The following is a 22,495-nucleotide window of genomic DNA, read 5'->3' as shown; positions in this document are numbered from 1 at the left end:
AAACTTCCTAGTATTGAGTTTCCTGGCCTCCTGCAAAACCCAAAGCATGTCCTTTGAAAAAAGGTGCCTAAAAGGAATCAAAAGTTGATCACCCATAATGACAGGTGAAGAGTTGACAGATGTGGGTGAATTAGAGACGCCTTGCCCTGAACTAGTAAATCCATCCAATGAGGTAACTTGTAGTGATGGCCCTTGGCTAAATGCAGAAGAGGCAGGAACCAATGCGGTCTTGACCAAAAGGGAGTTACTAACAAGATTTTTGGTTTGTCCTGTTGAATTTTCAACAGGACTTTCTGAATCAAAGGGACGGGAGAATGCGTAAAGAAACATCCCCTTCCATGAGGATGATGAGGCGTACACCTTCCACTTCTGAGGGTGAGGAACCCCAGCACAAAAAACAAGAAGTTGCCTGTACTGAGGGGAGGCAAACAGATCCATCTCTGGAGTACCCCACCAGTGAACTACATCCAGGAACACATCCCTGTGAAGCATCCACTCGTGGTATTGTGTCATACATCAGTTTAATGCATCAGCCACCGAGTTCTGAGCTGAAGGAAAATACACTGGAAAATACACTGGATGCAGTGAGACTTTGTACTGAATAGCTAACTCTCCATGCCTTGATGGCTTAGCGATAGAGAAGATAAGAGTTTGTGTCCCTTCTGCTTGTTTATGTACCAAAGGACGGTAGTGTTGTTTTGAGGAGCTCGAGCGGTCCTGGGAGAAACAGAGTGAAAGGCCTGTAAGGCTAGAAACAGTGCCCTCATTTCTCTGATACTGATGTGTTCTTTCCTCTGAGAGGGGGACCAAAGGCCCTGAACCTTTCTGGAAGCAAAGGCTGCTCCCCATCCCAAGTCTGAGGCATCTGTAAAAAGTTCCTGTACTAGTTCTGGCATTTGAATGGGTAACCCAGGATTTAGACTGAGTTGCTGCATCCACCAACCTAGTTCTGTTTTCAAACAGGGAAGAAGGGAAATGGCAGTCTCCAATGGATGAGCATGCTGGGACCAGACTGCTTTCAGAAACCACTGGAACTTTCTCATGTGGAGTTTTGCAAAACGCACCATGGAAACTGTAGAGGTCATGAATCAAAAAGTCTCAGGAATTCCCTGGCAGTGATGGAGGTTACAGTTAGAAGCGATTCCATGAAAGCTCTGAAAGAGGGCGAATAGGAATATGCAGGTAAGCATCCTTGAGATCCAGCAAAGTTAACAATGCTTGAGGAAGAAACAGAGTGAGAAGATACTGTAGGGATAGCACCCTGAACAAAGGCACCACCAGGAAGGTAATTCAACTTTGAAAGGTCCAAAATGGGCCTCCAAGGACCAACTTTTCTTGGGACCAGGAACATCATGGAATAAAATCCCCTTCTCTGTTGACTTGGGACAGGATGAATGGTGCCCTGGAGAGAAAGCTGAGTTAGCAGCTAAGGAAACAGATGCAGCTGATCTGAGGGAGATTGAGAATCTCCTGAAAGGGAGGGAAGAGACTTCCAAGTCATGAAGTAACCATTTTGAATAATGGATATAATCCAAGAATCCGGAGTGATCTCCTTCCATTGAAAGGGGGTGCTGGGGAGATGGAGCAGAAGTCACCACTTTAGGATGAGGAGGTCTCCTAGCACATTTAAGTGCTCTAGAACCACAGGGAGCAGAAGTGGAAGACCTAGAGGGTTTCCTAATAAAAGAGGTTTTAGCAAGGAAGTTCCTATGAAATTTAGGAACTGGAGAACCTAACAGGTGCTTTAAACCTTGGAGCTCCTTACCATTTTCCTTCAGAGTTTTCAAAAAGTTCTGCAGCAGTCTGACCAAAAACAGCAGAATTGTCCAAGGGAACATCAAGCAATTTTCCCTTGATGTCATCTTGGAGAGCCTGAAGACGCAACCAAGAACACCTCCCAAGAACAAAAGCAGAAGCTGCAGCTCTAGAGGAAGCTTCTACAGCATCGTAGCTGCACGTTATGGAATGTCTAGTAACCTGTGAAGATGCAGCCAAGACAGAAAGACATAAGGACTTTACTTCTGAATCAGGGTGCTGGGACAAGGCCTGAGAAGTTTGAGACAGCAAAGCTAGAGAAGATCTACACACGTGGGTCTGGTTATTAATGGTTCTGATTGCCAGGGTAGACTAGATGTAAACCTTCTTTCCTAATCTTTCTAAAATTTTAATTTCTTTGTCTGAGGGAAGCAACTTAGTGGAAGGAACAACCTGAGAGGATTTATCTGAAGTGATGGAAACCACAGCAGGATCTGCTGAAGGGCACTTAAATAAAAATTTACAATCCTCAGGGACCTTATAGAAATGGTCAGGTCTTTTAGGAGCTGGTGCTTGTGAATCTGGGTCTTGGAAGTTGATGCAAAGGCATCTAGGAAAGCAGGTAGTACTGGCGGGACAGCTGCAGGAAAAGGGGCCTCCACTTGAAGTCAGTCACAGTATCTCTTTTGTTCCTCTGAAATTTGGGAAGAACTCCACTTAAAGAATTCCCACATCTTACTGCTTCCCCAAAGGAGAGTTCTTCCATTGGAGAATCTCCCTCGCCAGACACTTCCTCAGGAGCTACATATTCCAAGGAGAAAGGAATGAGTGCAGTAAGCTAAAGAGTCATCATCCGAGGAAGACTCCTCAGAATCAGAGTCCTGAGCTGGAAGGGTGGAGAAAGACTCCTGGCAACCCAATGGCAGCACAGGGGAAGAGGAGAAGACAAGGCCAGAAATAGGAGAGGCCAAAGTTGTAGGCTTAAGTGCCATCAAGGCCTTAATAAGACCTTGCAAGAAAACCTCCAAGTCCAAAGCAGTAGTGGCACTGTGGAACACTTGGTTTTGTTTCTTTTTGGCAGGTTTTCTAGGGTAGGAGGAAGTCAGTAATAGGCCTAACAGCCAGAGCTTCATTTTCCAAGGGAAGTGGAAGAGTTCCAGAGTCCTCTGAAACAAGTAGCCATGGCTTCCCCAAATCATCTGAACTGGACGTCTGCATAGCCTCGGACTTGCTCAGATCTCCACTCTGAGTGGCTTCCATTGCGGTTCCTGCCGGAGAGACGGACTTTACCTCCAACCATACCACCAGGTTTCCATTAACCTCAAGGGGTATGTCGGGGAGAGCAGCCAAAAAGGACTCGGCCCTAGCTCTGCCTATCTTCGTCTTCAAGGACGGACTGGAGGAACTCTCGGAACTCTCCAGTAATTCCTTAGAAAATGCTTAAGCCTTTGGTTTTCTAGATATAGGTTTAAGGCAGACAGACGACTACATAAAGTTTTAGGGATGAAGGCCTAAAAAATAGAACAAGATTGATATTTGTGGGTAGGCCCCAAGCAAAACAAACAGAGCTCATAATAAGAAGTTATGTCTTACCATAACGTTCCATGTTAGTTGTCTTCTTCTCGCCTTCTTTCTTGCTGGATGGGTTAGGAGCCGATCCTCGGCTCCGACTCGGCCTATACTATAGCTCAAGAGCTATTTTTACCGGCTCGAGGCAGCCCTATATCCCACAATACCATGCGCTAACTCCCCAGATCTCGTTTGGAAGCTAAGACATAATATAAAAAGTAATATTATAATAATAATATTATAATCCTCTTTTACAAGTACAGGTTACCTGCTAGTAACACTAAGGATACCATGAAAGACGCAACATATTGTATCTGCAGAAATGGAAGGATTCAGAACCTCGAGTCTATCCAGGCTAGGGGGCAGGAGGGAGGGACGCAAGAAAGAAGGCGAGAAGAAGACAACTAACATGGATTGTTATGGTAAGACATAGCTTCTTAATGTTAAGTTGTCATTCTCACCTGCATTCTTGCTGGATGGGACAGCGTCCCTAGCATCTTAGTCCTGGGTGGCTCAATGGAACAGACTCCTGAGTACAGTGGAACCAAAATCAGCTCTATTTCTGGAGGCTAGATCAAGCTTGTAATGGGCAATAAAAGTATGTTTGGACGCCCATGTAGCTGCTGCACAAATGGCATCTAGTGGTAACCTTGCTTGAAAAGCCGTTCAAGTTGATAGTGCCCTGGCTGAATGAGCTTTAGGCCTAGAGGGTAGTTGCCTCTGTCTCAACTCATAGATCAAGGTAATAATAGATGTCAGCCATCTGGAAAGAGTAACTTTCGATACTGGAAGCCCTTTCTTGCCTGCAGCATAAGAGAGGAAGAGCTGGTCTGACTTTCTGAATTGTTTTGTCCTGTCTAGGTAATACCGCAATTGGCAATGAACATCTAATGAATGTAATTTTTGTTCAGCCCTGTTGGTATAGTCTGGGAAAAAGACGGGCAAATCAATGGAGTGGTTTAGATTTGCTTCCGATAACACTTTTGGTAGGAAGGAAGGGTTTGTTCTGAGAGTTACCCTATCTTTATGAAAAACCAAATAGGGAGGACGGACAGACAAGGCTTGAAGTTCCGATACCCTTCTGGCAGATGTTATAGCTACTAAAAACAGTGTTTTCCAAGAAAGAAGTTTGAGGGAACAAGAAGCTGCCGGTTCAAAAGGGGGTAGAATTAGTGAGGTTAGAACTAAATTCAAATCCCATTGTGGGGGTGGATCTTTGACTGGAGGTCTGAGAAACAAGATGCCCTTGAGAAAGGCTTTACAGAGTTTGTGGGACATAATATTTGCTTCTGAGAGTCCAACATGAAAATTAGCAATGGCCGCTAATTGTACCCTGATAGTGGCCGATGATGACCCTGAATGAAAAAGCTCCGCCAGAAAGTCTAGAACCTCATGAATGGGTGCATGGAAAGGATCTAAGGAACTAGTTTGTGCCCAGAGTGAAAAACGCTTCCATTTACTCGCATAAGTCTTCCTAGTATTGGACTTATGGGAAGCCAGAATGATATCATGAACAGGAGGAGAAATAAGGGGGAGCCTGGCTATGGCTGGAAGTGGAGCAACCAAGCTGTGAGGTTGATGGAATGTAGAGACTGATGCAGCTTGCCCGTGAGGTGGGTCAACAGATCCGGAAGAGGTTCCAGATGCCAAGGCTGTTCCAGTAGGTATTTGTGCAGGAACGGGAACCAAACTTGTCGAGGCCAAAATGGGGCAAGGAGGATCATTTTGGATCTCAATGCGGTTGCTTTCTGAATTAGTTGCGGGATCAATGGAAAGGGAGGAAAGGCATAAAGACCACCCCGGGGCCAAACGTGAACAAGAGCGTCTCTGAGGGGCTGGCCTGGTAGAGGAAAAAGTGTGAAGAAGTCAAGGCACTTGCTGTTTTGCGGAGTTGCGAAAAGGTCGCTGCAAGGCTGGCCCCACTTCCGAAAAATTCCGTCTACTACCGCTTGATTTAGAGACCACTCGTGAGGCATGAAGATAGTTATGCTCAATCTGTCTGCTATGACGTTGGACTTCCCGGGGATGTGCATTGCTATCAGAAACCGTTGAGATGAAATCGCCCATTGCCAAAGTCTGAGTGCTTCTCGACAGAGGGGGTAGGACCTTGTTCCACCCTGCTTGTTTATGTACCACACCACAGACATATTGTCCGTTTGAATTGCTATAGTTCCCGTGGGAAGAGACCTCTGAAGGGCCTGCAACATCAAAAGCACCGCCCTCATCTCCAGGACATTTATGTGCAGGTGGCATTCTGACTGTTGCCACGTGCCCTGGACCGTCCTGCCCTGATGATGCCCCCCTCACCCGATCAGGGAGGCATCCATTGTGACAGTGGCAACTGGAGGGGGGAGAACAAATGGTCTGCCCTGAAAAAGCTGAGGGGAAACCATCCACCAGGAGAGATGTTTCTTGCAAGATGGTGTTATCAAAATGTTGTGGGTCATTGGCAGCTGTTGAAAGGACCACTGAGAAAACAGCATCCACTGATAGAGTCTCATGTGGAAGCGGGCTAATGGAAGTAGAAGAATCGCCGCCGCCATGAGGCCCAACACTTTCAATACTAGCTTGACTTGGACTCTGCTGGGCTGAAACAGAAGCTGAACATTCCACCTTATGTCTGTCACTCTCTGAGGTGGTAATGTTGAAGACATTTCTGTGGTGTTTAATACGGCGCCTATAAAGTTTATACATTGACAAGGCGACAAGGAGGACTTTGCAAAATTTATAGAAATACCCAGGCTGTTGCAAAGATGAATAGTATAATCCCTGCCCATTATGAGATCCTGTTTGGTGGTAGCGGAAATGAGCCAGTCGTCTAAGTATGGAAACACCTGGAATCCTTTCTGTCTCAGGTGAGCCATAACCACTGCCAAGCATTTGGTGAACACCCGGGGGGCTGTGGTGAGACCAAAGGGCAGGGCCTTGAATTGAAAATGACCGACTCCCAGCCGGAAACGGAGAAACCTCCTGGAGCGCCTGTGTATTTTTATGTGGTAGTACGCGTCCTGGAGTTCTAACGAGCACATCCAGTTGTCTCTGCCCAAAAAGGGTAGAATGGACTGCAGTGTTACCATCCGGAATTTTGTCTTTAATACATAGTTGTTTAACCTGCTGAGGTCCAAAATGGGTCTCCAATTGCCTGTCTTTTTTGGTACCAAAAAGAATCTGGAGTAGATTCCGGATCCTAGCTGATCTGCTGGGAATGCCTGGATGACTCTCTTGTTTAACAGCTTTTTTATTTCTAGCTGAGCCTGACCCCTTTGTGCGGGTGGTACGTCTGGTAGGGGTTTTGGCGGTTGTACCGGAGGGAAAGTGAAAGGAATTTTGTAACCCTCGGATATGATCTTCTGTACCCATGTGTCTTGGGAGATGGATTGCCAGGCTTCCGGGTACAGAGATAATCTTCCCGACTGCCTCCGAAGGCGGATAGTCGTGCAGCTTCTCAGGGATGCTGAAAGGGTTGGTCAGGGAAAGATTCCCTGGAACCCTGGTTCTGTGGACCCCCTCTGCCCCTGGGGCAGCGTCTGTTATTATTCCCTCCTCTGCCTCTAGGGGGGAAATTCACCACGTGCGGCAGGCGCGACTCCCTGTGGTTTGCGGAACCACATCTTTTCACCCCTCTGTCCTTTAGGATAAGGTCTAGAAGGCGTGGAAAAACGGACTCCCACAGCAGAGAGTCTTACCATTTTGCTCGCATCTGGTGAGGGTATTCTTCACCTGAGGCCCGAACAATTCCGAACCGTCAAAGGGGGTGTTGGTGAAGGACGCCTTGAAGGGGTCGGCAAAGTTACAGAGTCGCATCCAAGTGTGACATCTCAACGCAACGCCTGTGCCAGCGGCCCTACTCGCTCCATCGGCTGCATAAGAGATTAGCCGCATGGAGGAGTTAACATTGGAGTTCAGGGTAGCCAGCTGAGAGTTTATTTTGTCCTTAAACCCCGCAGCAGAAGGATCCTGTACCGTTTCACCCAGCTCTGTGAGCAAGTCTCTCTGAAGGCGGGTGAAATGACAAATAGTTCAGCGATCGCATAAAAAATGTCGCTGAAGCAAAGGTCCGCTTGCTGTACCTGTCCATGGTCCTGGACTCTTTGTTAGGAGAATGAACAGGTACAGAAGGATCAGCTAATTCCTTCTTAGTGGCTGCTGCTACCACCATAGCATCAACTAAAAAGTACAGTTTTGTACCTACCATAAATGTAGATGTCCGATAGACATGCAACTGCAGTCATAACATGTGGGTTGTCCTGCCTCAGGCAGCCCTCGGTCGGCCGGATTCCAAAGTCTGGGTCCGACGTCGGCTGATGTCGCATTTCTCTCCGACGTCAGAGCGGCTGGAGTATATAAGCATCAGCCGACGCCATTTTCTTCAGTCTTTCTTGCGCGGTGCGAAGCAGAAGCAGTTCGCAAGTGCTGGTCGGTCAGCTCCTGTATTCTACGATCGAAGTCATCAAAAAAGCTAAGTACCCCGTTGGGGACCTTTTCTTGCCTCAGCCGATGTCAGAAATTACTGAAAAAGTTAACAATTGTCTTTTTTGTGGTAAACAAATACCTCATAAGGATTTCCACTCTTACTGCCTCCCTTGCCTGGGCCCAGACCACGACGTCTCGGCCTGTGTAGCCTGTGCTCGCTTCAACAAGCGCACTTTCAGGCGCCGGGCAGAGTTCGCTGAAGATTTTTTCGACGATAAATTTGCTTACACCATGCAGTCGGATCTTCCGACATCGCAAACTCCCAGAAAGCGAAAAGACCGGGACAGACTTCCTCGGCCCGCGTCTACCACCGACTCCATGCCAAAACCTAGCGCGAGTGCTCCGGTTCCCTCTGAGACGGTCCCTCCACCACTCCGAACCGAAGACACCGCATTACCGACTACTCCGATTCCAGACATTACTCCGACGCCATTTATAGACTTTCCTCCGGATACTGAAACCGAGGAAATGCCCGAGACCATTGCTGTAGGCAAGGTCACTCCTGCACGTGGAGCTGCCAGGCCTCCTATGGCCATGTCTATTAAGGCCTACACTAGGGCTAAGGCAGCCAGCAAAACTAAGCATATTACTTCCAAATCCTTACCTCAGCCGACTCCAGAGACACAAATTATGTCCATGGCTGCTGATTTAATTTCCATGATTAGAGGTTCACAGGCCCATCCTGAGAGAGCATCCCAGCCTCCTCCTGATAAAAGGCCCCGGGTTGAACACTCTGTCCCTACAGATGAAGACTCTGAGGGCTCTGTCCACTCTGATAGCCAGGAAGAGCTCTTCCAGACCTATGAGGACTCGGATGCAGAAGATTCCATACCTTTGGCCTCCCCTCCTGAGGATATTTCTTTTGGGGAAGTTCTGCACACCATGAGGGAACATTTCAAGTGGCAGGGTCAGGAATATTCTGATTCTCGGAAACGCCTTCGGACTTTCCTTAAGAAGCCTCAGCACAGGCCCTTAGCTATTCCTCCTGTACTTGATGTTTTGGATGATTTGTATTCTGATTCTAGTGCTACCCCTGATTCTCTTCCTCCTGCTCCAGCCAAGCCAGACAGGTATTATAGGGTCCCAGAAACTCATTCCCATTTATTCAGGGCCCATACTGCTGATTTGGAAACTATTTCACAGGGGCCTAAAGGAGTTTCAGCCTCCACCTCAAAAAATCCTTTGCCCTCCAACAGGGAAGCAAGGTCATTAGAGAGATTGTTTAAAAAGGTTTACACATCCACTACCTTATCTATGAGAGCTTTAAATTGCCTTTTTCATATGTTCCAATATCAGGATTATCTCTTAGAAGATTTACAAAAAACATTAGCTTCTCCTGATCCTTTAGACAGGAAGACTTTGCAGGAAGCATCACTTCCTGCAGTGTGGATATGATGCTCTGGAAGCTTCATGTAGGGCAGCTATGACAGGGGCAGTGATGCGTAGACATGCTTGGTTAAAAGATCAACCTCTACCAGATCATGTAAAAGCAAAACTTCTGGATGCACCTTTGGAAAAGAACAAGCTTTTTGGTGCAAATGCTAAGGAAGTGTTAAAGACCATCGAAGAAAAAGCAAAATCAGTTCAAACTGTGAAGGATTTTCTCCAGGTTCAACCCCCCCGATTCAGTAGGAATTGGCCTTCAAAAAACTGGTCCTTTCCTAATCCAGAAAAGTTTCAAAGGGGTAAGAACAGACGTGGCCAAGGAAGAGCCCAATACAGAGGCCCTTACAGGGGACGACAATGGCAGCCAGGAAACCAAAGACGTGACGCAGGGGTTTCACCTGCCCAACAACCACAAACTCAATGACTTTCCTCTACTACCTACCAGGGAACAACTAGAAGCTCCCTTGGAAAATTATCTCTGTTTGCAAAAAACTGGCACAGACTGACAAAGGACAAATGGATTTTGGACATTATAGACCGAGGGTACAGGTTTCATTTTCATACCTTACCAAGAAAACAAGGCATGCCAAATCTACCACAACATCAAAGGGCAGAGGCTATCAAGCAAATCACTCTGCTGACTCGAATGAAAGCAATAGAAAGAGTTCCACAAAAAGAACAAGAGCAGGGTTTTTACTCACAGCTGTTCCTTGTTCCAAGAAAAGAATCTCAATGGAGACCAATACTGGACTTGTCCGCATTAAACACCTTTCTCATAGTACCAAAGTTCAAAATGCTGACTTTACAGCAACTTCTTCCCATGCTGGGCAAGGAGTCGTGGCTGATTACTCTGGACCTCAAGGAGGCATACCTGCATGTCCCTATCAGACACAGCTGCAGAAGATACCTCAGATTTCTTGCAGGGCCAGAGCATTATCAATTCTCAGCATTGCCATTTGGCTTATCTACTGCGCCCAGAGTGTTTACAAAATGCCTGGCTTCAGTAATTGCTCCTGCAAAGTCTTCCTGTCTAAAGGATCAGGAGAAGCTAATGTTTTTTGTAAATCTTCTAAGAGATAATCCTGATATTGGAACATATGAAAAAGGCAATTTAAAGCTCTCATAGATAAGGTAGTGGATGTGTAAACCTTTTTACCCCATCTCTCTAATGACCTTGCTTCCCTGTTGGAGGGCAAAGGATTTTTTGAGGTGGAGGCTGAAACTCCTTTAGGCCCCTGTGAAATAGTTTCCAAATCAGCAGTATGGGCCCTGAATAAATGGGAATGAGTTTCTGGGACCCTGTAATACCTGTCTGGCTTGGCTGGAGCAGGAGGAAGAGAATCAGGGGTAGCACTAGAGTCAGAATATAAATGATCCAAAACATCAAGTACAGGAGGAATAGCTAAGGGCCTGTGCTGTGGCTTCTTAAGGAAAGTCCGAAGGCGTTTCCGAGAATCAGAATATTCCTGACCCTGCCACTTGAAATGTTCCCTCATGGTGTGCAGAACTTCCCCAAAAGAAATATCCTCAGGAGGGGAGGCCGAAGGTATGGAATCTTTTGCATCCGAGTCCTCATAGGTCTGGAAGAGCTCTTCCTGGCTATCAGAGTGGACAGAGCCCTCAGAGTCTTCATCTGAAGGGACAGAGTGTTCAACTTGGGGCCTTTTATCAGGAGGAGGCTGGGATGCTCTCTCAGGATGGGCCTGTGAACCTCTAATCATGGAAATTAAATCAGCAGCCATGGACATAATTTGTGTCTCCGGAGTCGGCTGAGGTAAGGATTTGGAAGTAATATGCTTAGTTTTGCTGGCTGCCTTAGCCCTAGTGTAGGCCTTAATAGACATGGCCATAGGAGGCCTGGCAGCTCCACGTGCAGGAGTGACCTTGCCTACAGCAATGGTCTCGGGCATTTCCTCGGTTTCGGTATCCGGAGGAAAGTCTATAACTGGCGGAGTAATGTCTGGAATCGGAGTAGTCGGTAATGCGGTGTCTTTGGTTCGGAGCGGTGGAGGGACCGTCTCAGAGGGAACCGGAGCACTCGCGCTAGGTTTTGGCGTGGAGTCGGTGGTAGACGCGGGCCGAGGAAGTTGGTCCCGGTCTTTTTGCTTTTTGGGAGTTTGCGATGTCGGAAGATCCGACGGCATGGTGTAAGCAAATTTATCGCTGAAAAAATCTTCAGCGAACTCCGCCCGGCGCCTGAGAGTGCGCTTGTTGAAGCGAGCACAGGCTACACAGGCCGAGACGTCGTGGTCTGGGCCCAGGCAAGGGAGGCAGTAAGAGTGGAAATCCTTATGAGGTATTTGTTTACCACAAAAAAGACAATTGTTAACTTTTTCAGTAATTTCTGACATCGGCTGAGGCAAGAAAAGGTCTAACGGGTACTTAGCTTTTGATGACTTCAGTATCGTAGAATACAGGAGCTGACCGACCGGCACTTGCGAACTGCTTCTGCTTCGGGCACCGCGCGGCAAGAAAGACTGAAGAAAATGGCGTCGGCTGATGCTTATATACTCCAGCCGCTCTGACGTCGGAGAGAAATGAGACATCAGCCGACGTCGGACCCAGACTTTGGAATCCGGCCGACCGAGGGCTGCCTGAGGCAGGACAACCCACATGTTATGACTGCAGTTGCATTCTTGAAGGACATCACCTTTGGTGAGAAAGGATTTGTCATCTGGTGCAGAAATAAATTTAGAAGGCCTCCTAGCGTAGGTTCCATTGAATCAGGAGCTGCACACGCCTTTCTAGCCACTACCTCCATTAGTGGGTCGAAAGGGGGAGACACCCAGGAGGTGGAAGGGCGAGATCTAAAGGCGTCAAGGTAAACCGACTCGTCCTCGGAAGGTTTGAGAGTGGACCAATTTCCCCTCTGTCTTAGGATCTCCAGGATGTCTGAAAAGGAGACATCCTCAGAGGGGGATCTGGGGGAACCCTCCGACTCATCCAAGTCGGTGTCCGACGTGACAGATTCGGGGGAGTCTATGTGCTTCCTCTTGCACTTTCTTTTCCTAGGGGGTTCCCCTGAAACTTCAGGGGAACCCTCGGAAGAGGAGGAGACACCCAAAGTGGGTACCTTACACTTTGGATCTCTGCTGTCGGGTATAGGAGGGTGGCCAGAGACGGCACTACAGAGGGAGGAGCCGCAGAACTTAACCTTGGAGTGGACACTGGGTCCAGCACACTCCTCCACCTGGAAGGCTCCCCCATCAGACACCAAAGGTAGCCCCGACTCCAAAGAGGCCAGAACCGCCCCCAGAACTGACAGAGTAGCCTTCGAGAATGATGTCGGGGCCGAACTAACCAGAGCCAAAGCTCCGAGAGGGAGAGCGGGGTCGGACAAGGGTCCGATGCCACTCGCCCCCTCGGAGCCGACAATGGAGTCCCGGCGCCCGGACCTCTCCATGGATGGAACCAATAAAGAGGTCGGAGCCGAAGGAGGGGGTATCGGCTCCGACATGGGCAAGATCACGGCTCCGAGCTCGAGAGAAGAGTCGGAGGAGGAATGGATAACTGTATCGAACGAGCCACAGTCTGGTGAGATGGGCTCTGAAGCATTTGGGCCAGCGCCTGAGATTTTATGAGTCTACTAACCACCCTCTCGATGTCGTGGTCGGAGAGCCTGGAAGACCTCGATGAATGAGTCCTATGACTCCGCTCCGATAGGAAGGGGGACCTCGGAGACGATCTGACAGACTCTAAAGAAGGGGACCTAGAGTGCTTGTGCTCTGGGGTCGGCTCCGATGATGGTTTCGAAACGGAACCCACTTTGCTCACCTCGGAGCCAGCCAGAACCGAGGTCGGAGCCGTCTCGACAACACCAGCCATCGGCTCAGAAGCTGGAGCCGAGGGTTTGGCGGTTTTTGATGACTTCCCAGAGCCAGACTTGGACGGGGAGTCATCAGGCTTTAACAAGCCCCTTAGAATGAGCTTGTTACGCCTTTCCTGCAGGACTCTTGAACTAAATCCATGACAAATGGAACAAGAGTCCTGCAGGTGTAAAGGCCCCAAGCAATAGACACAAGAAGTGTGACTGTCTGTCAGAGACATTTTCTGACAGCACGAGTCACACTTCTTGAATCCCGAGACCTTAACGTCTTTGGACATTGCCCTAAAGACAGTCACTCAATCAGCACACACACTCACTTACACACAAGGGGGAGATGAGGGGGCTGACTAAAACAACAACACACACACACAGGGGTGAGTAAACAGAAAAACTAAAGCCTGTAGGCCTGATTATAAAAGTTAAGTACAGGGGTGGGTAGGGCTTACGAAACAAACACTATTAAGTATAATATCGATAGGGAACAAAAGTAGGGAAAATAACCTAATAAACTACCTCAAAAAATAGAAACTTAGTTGAAAATTCCTTTACTGACCTGAGCCGGTAAAAAAAGCAACCTCGCAGCGAAGCAGCAAACGAGATCTGGGGAGTTAGCACATGGTATTGTGGGATATAGGGCTGCCTCGAGCCGGTAAAAATAGCTCTCGAGCTACAGTATAGGCCGAATCGGAGCCGAGGATCGGCTCCGAACCCATCCAGCAAGAATGAAGGCGAGAGTGACAACTTAACATCTATCCTTATGTGGATTTTGCCTTCCACACCTACACTTGCCCTTTCTGAATAACATAATAAAAGGCAGAAATAATGAAATAAATCCCCAACAGGGTACTTATCTGAAATTGTAGAACAAAATGCAGTTCCAGTGGCAGACCGAATGTAAGAGTCAACCTTTCCGAATGGCAGCAAAAAATTTCCGAGTATTACACGTGTGGATATCCCTTTTATGGCTGACGTTCTTGGATCCTACGTGTCACATCCCACATGCAGGCATTAGCTTGAAGCTTTTGTATAGAGCATGGACATCAGTTTGAATAGAGGAATACTATCCCATATGTAAAGAATAGGGCAATATTGAACAGAAGGACATACACGTTTTTATCTGCACGGAACCAAAGATCTCCAAAAATCTGATCAGCTGTTTCCTTTTCAGAAATCAGAATTGGGTCTTCTGTCTCCAAAATCACCCTACCCAGGTGGATATCAAATTGCATCTCTTTCATTTATTCCTCAGCGGGTAAAGACCTACCGTTTCCAGTTAAGGCTCACTCTACTCAGGCTGTATCTACATCTACAGCCTATCAGGCCAGATTGTCTATGGATGATATTTGTGCTGCAGCTACCTGGGCATCTAGTCACACCTTTGTTACTCATTACAAGCTGGACGTGGTATCTAGGGGCAGGTCTTCCTTTGGTTCCACAGTACTCAGGAGCATCTTCCCAGGATTTAGGTGCTGGGGATGCTGTCCCACGGGTAAGAATGTAGGCGAGATTGGACTACATAACATCAAGAAGTTATGTACTCACCATAACGATCGACGTATTTAGTCCATCTCGCCTCACATTCTTACTTACCCCTCCCACCTTCCCCCTTCCTGGAGGATCTGAAGATTAGGTCTGCGTTTCAGAGCTTCCTTCACCTTTAGTTTATTCTTCTTTACTTGGGTGTTGTTATGCATGAGGTATGAGTGTGGTGTTCGCAGCAAACTAGATCTGGGGATATGGAGCAATGCAGCATGGGATACCTTCTTAGCCCAGCCAATAGAAGACTTCGAGCTAGAAAAGTTTGGCCGAGTCAGAGCCGATATTCGGCTCCGAACCCACAGGTAAGAATGTAGGTGAGATTGGACTACATAACATTCTTTGTTTCTATGGAAATAAAAACAAAGTTGTCTAGGCACATCCAAAAGATGATGCATGTATTCACCTTTATTAGCAAACATGGGAAAGAAAATAGGCAAACTAATGGATTTATTAATATTAGTCTCTGAGGTTACTTTAGTCAAGAAGAACAGACTGGTCCGTAAGGTAATAATGTCTTTGTGGAAGATGAGATATGGAGATTTGGAAAAAAGAGCAGTATGGAAACTTGTCTCACAGACGTAATGGCCAATAGATAGACAGTTTTCTAGGATAAAAATTTTAAATCAGATTTAGCTTATGGTTCAAAGGGACTCTGAGTCAAACCTTGCAGCAAAACCATTAAATCCCAGGATGGAGTGGGGTCCTTCACTGGGGCCTAAGCAAAAAGGTACCTTTAAGGAAATGCCTCCATAATTTTGGAGAAGCTAATGAGGAAGCATTTTCACCTGAATGAAAATCAGATATTGCTGCCAACTGCATTTTGATACTAGAGAAACTAGTGCCTTCTTGAAAAATGAATGCTAAAAACTCCAGGACAGCAGAGGTAGGAGCAGTGAAGGGATCCAATTATTTCTGGAGAGTCCAAACAGAGAATCGTTTCTATTTACTTTTGTAGATCTTCCTGGTAGAGGGCCTTGTGGGAAGATAGTAATATCTGTTGGACTGGGGAAGAAAGCCTGGGCTGTCTATCAGCAGAACTGGAGAAACCATGCAGGTCAACTTCAGGACTGGAATGTCTGAGTGATCCATTCCTTTGGGATGAGAGAGGAGGTCTGAACTGAGTCTAGTATTCAGGGAGGATACTGAAGGTGAGACCAAAGGAAAGAGAACCACACTTGACGAGGACAAAAGGAGGCAATGAGGATAACTGCTCTTCAACCGGAGTACTTCTGTAAGAATTTGGGAATTAGAGGTATTGTAAGACAAGCAAAAAGGAAACCGGAGGGCCAAAATGTGGATTAGAGCATGTCTTAGTGACTCCCATGGAGGGCGGATCAGGGCAGAGAATCTGCTGGATTTGTTGTTGTGGGGAGATGCAAACAGATAGCATGCACGTCAACCCTATCGACAGGGAATCGTCTCCGCCACTAACTGATTGAGATAATACTTGTGAGGCATCAGAATGGACCTGTTGAGTGTATCTGCTAGCATGCTGTCTTTCCCTGGGATGTGCGTTGCCACAAGAAAGTGGTCGGAAGACATTGCTCACTGCCAATCTTTCACTGCCTCTCGACAAAGGGGATAAGATCGGGCTCTCTCCTGTTTTTTGATGTACCAAACCACATACATGTTTGTCAGTTTGAATCTCAATCATCCCAAGTGGAAGGGCATCCTGGAAGGCCTGTAACTCTAGGAGGACTGCTCTCATTTCTATTTCTACGACACTGATGTGCAAATTGGTCTCTTCTGCAGACCACATACATTGCACCGTTCATCTCAAGCAATGGCCCCCACCCCAGTTGGGAGGCATCAGTGGTTATTGTATCTACTGGGGACAGAACAACAAGAGGGCAGCCTTGGGAAACGTCCGACTGAATCCACCATTGTAAGTGGTCTTTGCATACTTGTGTGCAAATTTGACTGGTAAGAACAAGGAGTGGTGAAGAACTAACCAATGAACAGCTAGAGTCCACTGAAGAATGCACATATACAAATGGGCTATAAGAACCTAGATTATGGCTGCTGTCATTGACTCTAAACTCTGAAGAATAAGTCTGGCAAGGGGAGAAGGGTGTGAGATAACTTGCTCAGCTTGACAGCTGGTGGTCTTGTACTGGCTGAGGGGGAAGGGAGGATGACTGACTGTCCTGAACTGAGCACCTATTAATTTCAGACTCTGAATGGGTTAAAAATGTGACTTGCAGATGCTGACTTAGATGCCAAGGATTGAAAAAGTACAGTTGTGTACACTTAACATAACTGTAGATGTTTGAGTGTATTCACTGTTGCAGTCATCACACTTGGGCTATCTGCCTGCAGGTAGCCCTCAGTTGGCCCGAATACCAGCGTCTTGGGATTCCTGCGTCGGATGCTGTCGCCTCTTCCATAATATCAGGGGAATAAAACATGCAGCCGATGCCATTACATCAGTTTTTCTTGCCCCAGATGTCAGGAGCCCCCAAAACAGGAAGCTATTACATGGTGTGGAACACCTCCAGTAAAAAGTAAATACCCATGCCATAAAAATGGCCATAAAAAGGATAGGTAGAAAGTATAGAGAAAGCCAGGGGGCTGGAGGTAGGGAAACCAGGACTGCAACAGTGAATACCCTTGAACATCTACATTTATGGTAAGTGTACACAACTGTACTATGTTCTTCATGTTTCACTGTTGCAGTCATCACATTTGGGTTGATTCCCAAAGTTGAGGAAGGGTGGAGGTAGTCACGAAGTGTTAAGGCTGGCTAGCAGGCATTGTAAGACTGCTGTAGCAAATCCAGCTCTGGATTTAGAAAAGATAGGTTAAGTGGTAAGGCTTGGTGAAGGTGTGTACAGAACTCCAGGTTGCAGCTGGGTGTCCCGGGTAGGGACTCCTCTGAGAAATGTTGCAGAGGTTGAAGTAGCTCTAGTGGAATGAGTTCTGATCCCCTGAGGGGTAGGTTTTCCTTGGTGCTTGTAGCAGAAATGGATGCAGTGTGCTATCCATTTGGAAATGGTTTGCTTCGAAATGGCCTTGCCCTCTGCCTCTGTAGCAAAGCTGACTAGCAGCTGGTCAGATTTTCTGAAAGGCTTAGTCTCGTCAAGGTAGAAAGTACAGTTTTGTACCTACCATAAATGTAGATGTCCGAACTGGATAGCATCTGCAGTCATAACAAATGGGTTGTCCTGTCGTCAGGCAGCCCTTCGGTCGGCCGGATTCCAAAGTCCGGGTCCGGCTTCGGCTGATGTCGCACTTCACCCGACGTCATCTCTGCTGGTCTTCGGGTATAAAGGCATCAGCCGACGCCATTTTCCTCAGTGTTTCTTGCCCCAGATGCCAATTGCCCTCTTGGAAAGCTAAATTTTGGATAAATGCCAATGTTTCCAAAATAGTAGAAGGCAAACACAAAAATAAACATGTATGTACATATATACAAACAAATACACCATAAGAGACTCCCCCCCTAGCTAGCTATTAGGAGGGTAAATACCCTAGGAGTACCGCAGAGGGAAGGAGGGAGGGTAATCCTGACTGCAGATGCTATCCAGTTCGGACATCTACATTTATGGTAGGTACAAAACTGCACTATGTCCTTCATGGATGCATCTGCAGTCATAACAAATGGGTAGAATACCATAGCCAAACTAGGGAGGAGGAATAATAATTATGGTGTAGTCAGGATCCCTTGCAGAACAGCAGTGGCAAACCCTGCTCGGGATCTAGAATATAGAGGTAAATTATAATGCTTGGCAAATGTATGCACGGAGGTCCAAGTAGCCTCAATAATGTCCTTGGTTGCCACTCCTCTTAAGAAAGCTGTGGTAGTGGCTGTAGCCCTTGTAGAATGAGGTCTTATGTTCTGTGGAATTGGTTTTCCATGGTAGGAGTAACAGAATCTTATGCAATTTCCTATCCATTTGGAGATTGTCTGTTTGGAAATTGCTTTTCCTTCCCTTCCTGTTGCATAGGCTACAAAGAGCTGGTCAGTTTTTCTGTTACCTTTGGTTCTGTCCAGGTAGTAGCGTAACTGTCTATGTACATCCAAGGTATGCATTATTCTTTCACCTCTGTTTTGTGGATTGGGAAAGAAGGTAGGTAGGTGGATTGCCTGGTTTAAAGACACTCTGGATACCACCTTAGGCATAAATGCAGGATTAGTTCTCATGGACACCCTATCTTGATGGAAGATTAGGAAGGGTTGCACTGCCATTAAGGCCTGTAGTTCGAAACCCTCCTTGCTGAAGTAATAGCCAGTAGGAAAGCAGTTTTCCATGACAGGTGTTGTAGATCTGCTGTTGCTGCTGGTTCAAACGGAGGGAGTGTCAACTTTTCTAGTACAAAATTCAAGTCCCATGCTGGTAATGGTGGTTTCCTAGGAGGTTTTACATTCTTGATCCCTCTGAGGAACTGCCTGAGTAGAGGATGTGAAAAGACAGGAGAATCAAAGCTGTATTCTGCTGAAATAGCTGATGCATGTATCTTGATGGAGGAATAGGACAGGCCTATATGTAGAAGCTCTGCCAAGTACTCCAGAATGTTAGCAATATCTATGTTCGACACATCTTTTCCTCTTTCAGTACTCCAAATAACGAACCTTTTCCATTTTCCTGCATAGTTCCTTCTTGTTGAAGGTCTGCGGGCTTCAAGGATAATGTCTTTAACCCTTTGTGAAAGGTCTGGGTTAGTTAACGCTATGTGATGTTCCAGGCAGTCAGTTGCAAGGTTTTTAGGTTTGGATGTATGATGTTGTAGTTGTTCTGAGTTAACATCAGAGGCATCAGGGGTATTGACCACATTTTCTCCCGAGACATGCTCCTCAGCAATGGGTACCAGTGTTGTCTTGGCCAGTTTGGAGCTATCAGAATTATCCTTGGACGTTCCTCTTTGATTTTCAGTAGTACCTTGTGCATCAAGGGAAGAGGTGGAAAAGCATATGCTGTCAGGCCTTTCCAGCTGAAGGATAGAGAGTCCACCTTCCATGCAAGTGGGTGGAATGTCCTTGTGCAGAATTTTTGAGCTGGTGATTTTGTGGGGAAGCGAATAGATCTATTTGTGGCATTCCCCATTTCTTTGTGATGGCCTTGAAGATGTCGGGTGTAGCATCCATTCGTGAGCATCCGAGGTGGTTCTGCTTAAAATGTCTGCTAGGGTGTTCTCTTTTCCGTACAAATATTGCCTGTAACTGGATGTTGTAGCTGAGAGCCAGATTCCAAAGGTCCAAAGTCATTCTGCATAGGGGTAAGAATGAGTGCCTCCCTGTTTGTTGATGTACCACATGACTGTGGTGTTGTCTGTCCTTATCATCAAATGGCCTTCTTTGAGGAATGGTCTGAATTTTAGGATTGCCAGTTTTACTGCCAGCATTTCTTTTGGTTTATGTGCAGGTGCAGTTGGTCCTGAGTCCACAGTCCTTGTACGCATTTGTCCAGCATGTGTGCCCCCATCCTAGGTCTGAGGCATCCGTTGTGATGGTTTGGTTTGCTGGAAAGTTGTGGAAGGGTAAGCCTGGGTTTGACTGGCATGCCCGAGCCCACCATAGGAACTCCTGTTTTAAGCATGGGATTAGTGGTATTTCTGTTTCAAAGCTGTGCCTGTGTTGAGACCATAAATTCTTTAGGTACCACTGTAACTTTCTCATATGCAGTCTGGCATGTGGGACCAAGATTATGCATGATGCCATGAAGCCCAAGGCCTGCAGAACTTTTCCTGCTGTTAGTTTGTTCTGCTTTGTTAATGCCAAGAAGTAAAGAGGGAGTTTTTTGTTTTTCTGCAGTTAGGAATGCCATTTGTTTTACTGTGTCCAATTCGCTACCAAGAAAGTTCTTGTCTGGGATGGTATCAGCCTTGACTTTTGTAAATTGACTGTGTATCCCAGGGCTTGTAGCAAGTAAATGACCCTTTGTAAATCTGTTGTCAGCTTGCTTTTGTTGTCCGCTTGTAACAGGCAGTCGTCCAGGTATGGATAAATTTGGATTCCTGTACTCTGCAGTGAGCGATTACTGATGCCAGGCATTTTGTGAATACTCTGGGCAGTAGATAAGCCAAAGGGCAATGCTGAGAATTGATAATGCTCTGATCCTGCAAGAAATCTGAGGTATCTTCTGCAATTTGGTCGAATGGGGACGTGCAGGTATGCCTCCTTGAGATCTAGAGTTACCAGCCAACACTCCTTGCCCAGCATGGGAAGAAGTTGCTGTAGGGTCAGCATTTTGAATTTTGGGACAGTGATGTATGTGTTTAAGATGGACAGGTCGAGAATAGGTCTCCAGTTTTTCTCTTTCTTGGTACTAGGAAGAGTCTGGAGTAGAATCCTTTGCCCTGTTCTGTTATTGGTACCCTTTCCACAGCTCTCATCTTTATTAATTCCGCTATCTGGTGCAGGGCTTCTATTTTTGATTTGGGGCAGGTTTGGCATTCCTCTTTTACTGGTAAAGTGTGGAAGTGGAACCGTAGCCTTGGTCTATGGTTTGCAAAATCCACTTGTCTTTTGTAATATAGTGCCAATTTTTCGAGAATAAGGCTAACTTTCCACCTAGTGGTGCTGCTATTTGCTTCCTGGTAGGCGGAGTCAGAGCCAAGTCACTGTGATTGTCCTGTTGCAGTGGCAGTGGTTGTGTCTGTGCCTCGGTTATTGCCTTGCCACTGTCGTCCTCTGTAGGCACCTCCTCTGGATTGATTTCTGCCCCTAGAGCGTCTGTTCCTGCCCATTTGTGATCTTGTGGAGTCAGGAAAGGACCAATTTTTGGCAGGCCAGTTCCTGCTAAACCTTGGGGGCTGAACCTGTAGGAAATCTTTAACTGTTTGTACAGATTTTGCCTTCTCTTCCATTTTCTTCATTACCTGCTAGGCAGGTTCCCCAAAGACTGGCCTTATCCATAGGAGCATCCAATAGTTTAGCTTTAACATGATCCGGTAAGACCTGTTCTTTCAACCATGCATGCCTTCTTATCACTGTGCCAGTCATGGCTGATCTAAATGAAGCCTCCAGTGCATCATAGCCACATTTTAAAGAATGGTTACTAACCTGTTGGATGTTATTCACCATTTCTAATACATATTTCTTATCTAAAGATTCATCAGAGGACAGCTTTTTAATTAACTGATCAAGCATAAACTCTTGGTATTGGATCATGTGAAACTGACAGTTTAAAGCTCTAGCTGAGAGAGTAGCAGAGGTGTAGACTTTTTCCCCATCTCTAAGGACCTGGATTCCCTTTCAGAGGAATAGGGTTTTGCTGTGGTCGAGGCTACTGCCTTAGGCCCCTGGGATATAGTTTCGGGTCTGCAAGTGGGGCCTTGTATAGGTGGTGATGAGTGTCTGGCACCCTGTAAAATCTATCTGGTTTGGCAGGGGCTGGAGGTAAAGAATCAGGTGCAGTGCAGACATCATTAAATGCATCGTCCACAACAGATAGGACAGGAGGTATAGCTAAGGGCCTATGTTGTGGTAAGTGCAGAAAAGTCCTAAGCCTTTTTCTTGAATCTGAGAAATCTTGTCCCTGCCATTGGAATTGTTCTCTCATGGCATGTAAGGTTTCCCCAAAGGAGAATTCCTCTGGTGGAGAGGCAGCTGGAATGGATTCTTCAGCATCTGAATCTTCATAATTGGAAAAGGAGCCTCTGGCTGGTCTGTAATGTCTGAGTCATCCGCAGAATCATCAGAGGACACAGGCTCGGGGCTCTGCTCTAGGTCTCTTTTCTGGGGCTGAGAGGCCCTGTCTGGGTGAGATTGGGATCCCCTAATTAAGGATATTAAATCTTCTGCCAGAGTAAGCATTTGTAAACTAGAAGTGGGCCTGAGTGAGGGTGGTTTAACAGGCACTGATTTAGCTGATTTGGCTGCTTTAGCCCTGGCAAAGGCCTTAATAGACATGGCTGCAGGAGGCCTAGCAGCACCACGTGCTGGGGTAGAGATATCCAAAGGGATGGTGTCTGATAGATCAGTAGGAGCCACAGTTGTAGGCAAAA

General features: G+C 46.7%; 1 protein-coding gene across 1 annotated transcript in view; it reads right to left on the bottom strand.

Moving 5' to 3' along the window:
* Window positions 1-22,495, bottom strand: part of ZZEF1 (zinc finger ZZ-type and EF-hand domain containing 1) — a gene marked incomplete in the record, with an annotated part of 3,903,331 nt that overhangs the window by 3,061,372 nt on the left and 819,464 nt on the right.

This window comes from Protopterus annectens, chromosome 9.part0, assembly GCF_019279795.1.
Source record: "Protopterus annectens isolate FY-2018-M chromosome 9.part0, PAN1.0, whole genome shotgun sequence".
Taxonomy (NCBI): domain Eukaryota; kingdom Metazoa; phylum Chordata; order Ceratodontiformes; family Protopteridae; genus Protopterus; species Protopterus annectens.
This window is presented reverse-complemented; position numbering and strand designations above follow the sequence as displayed.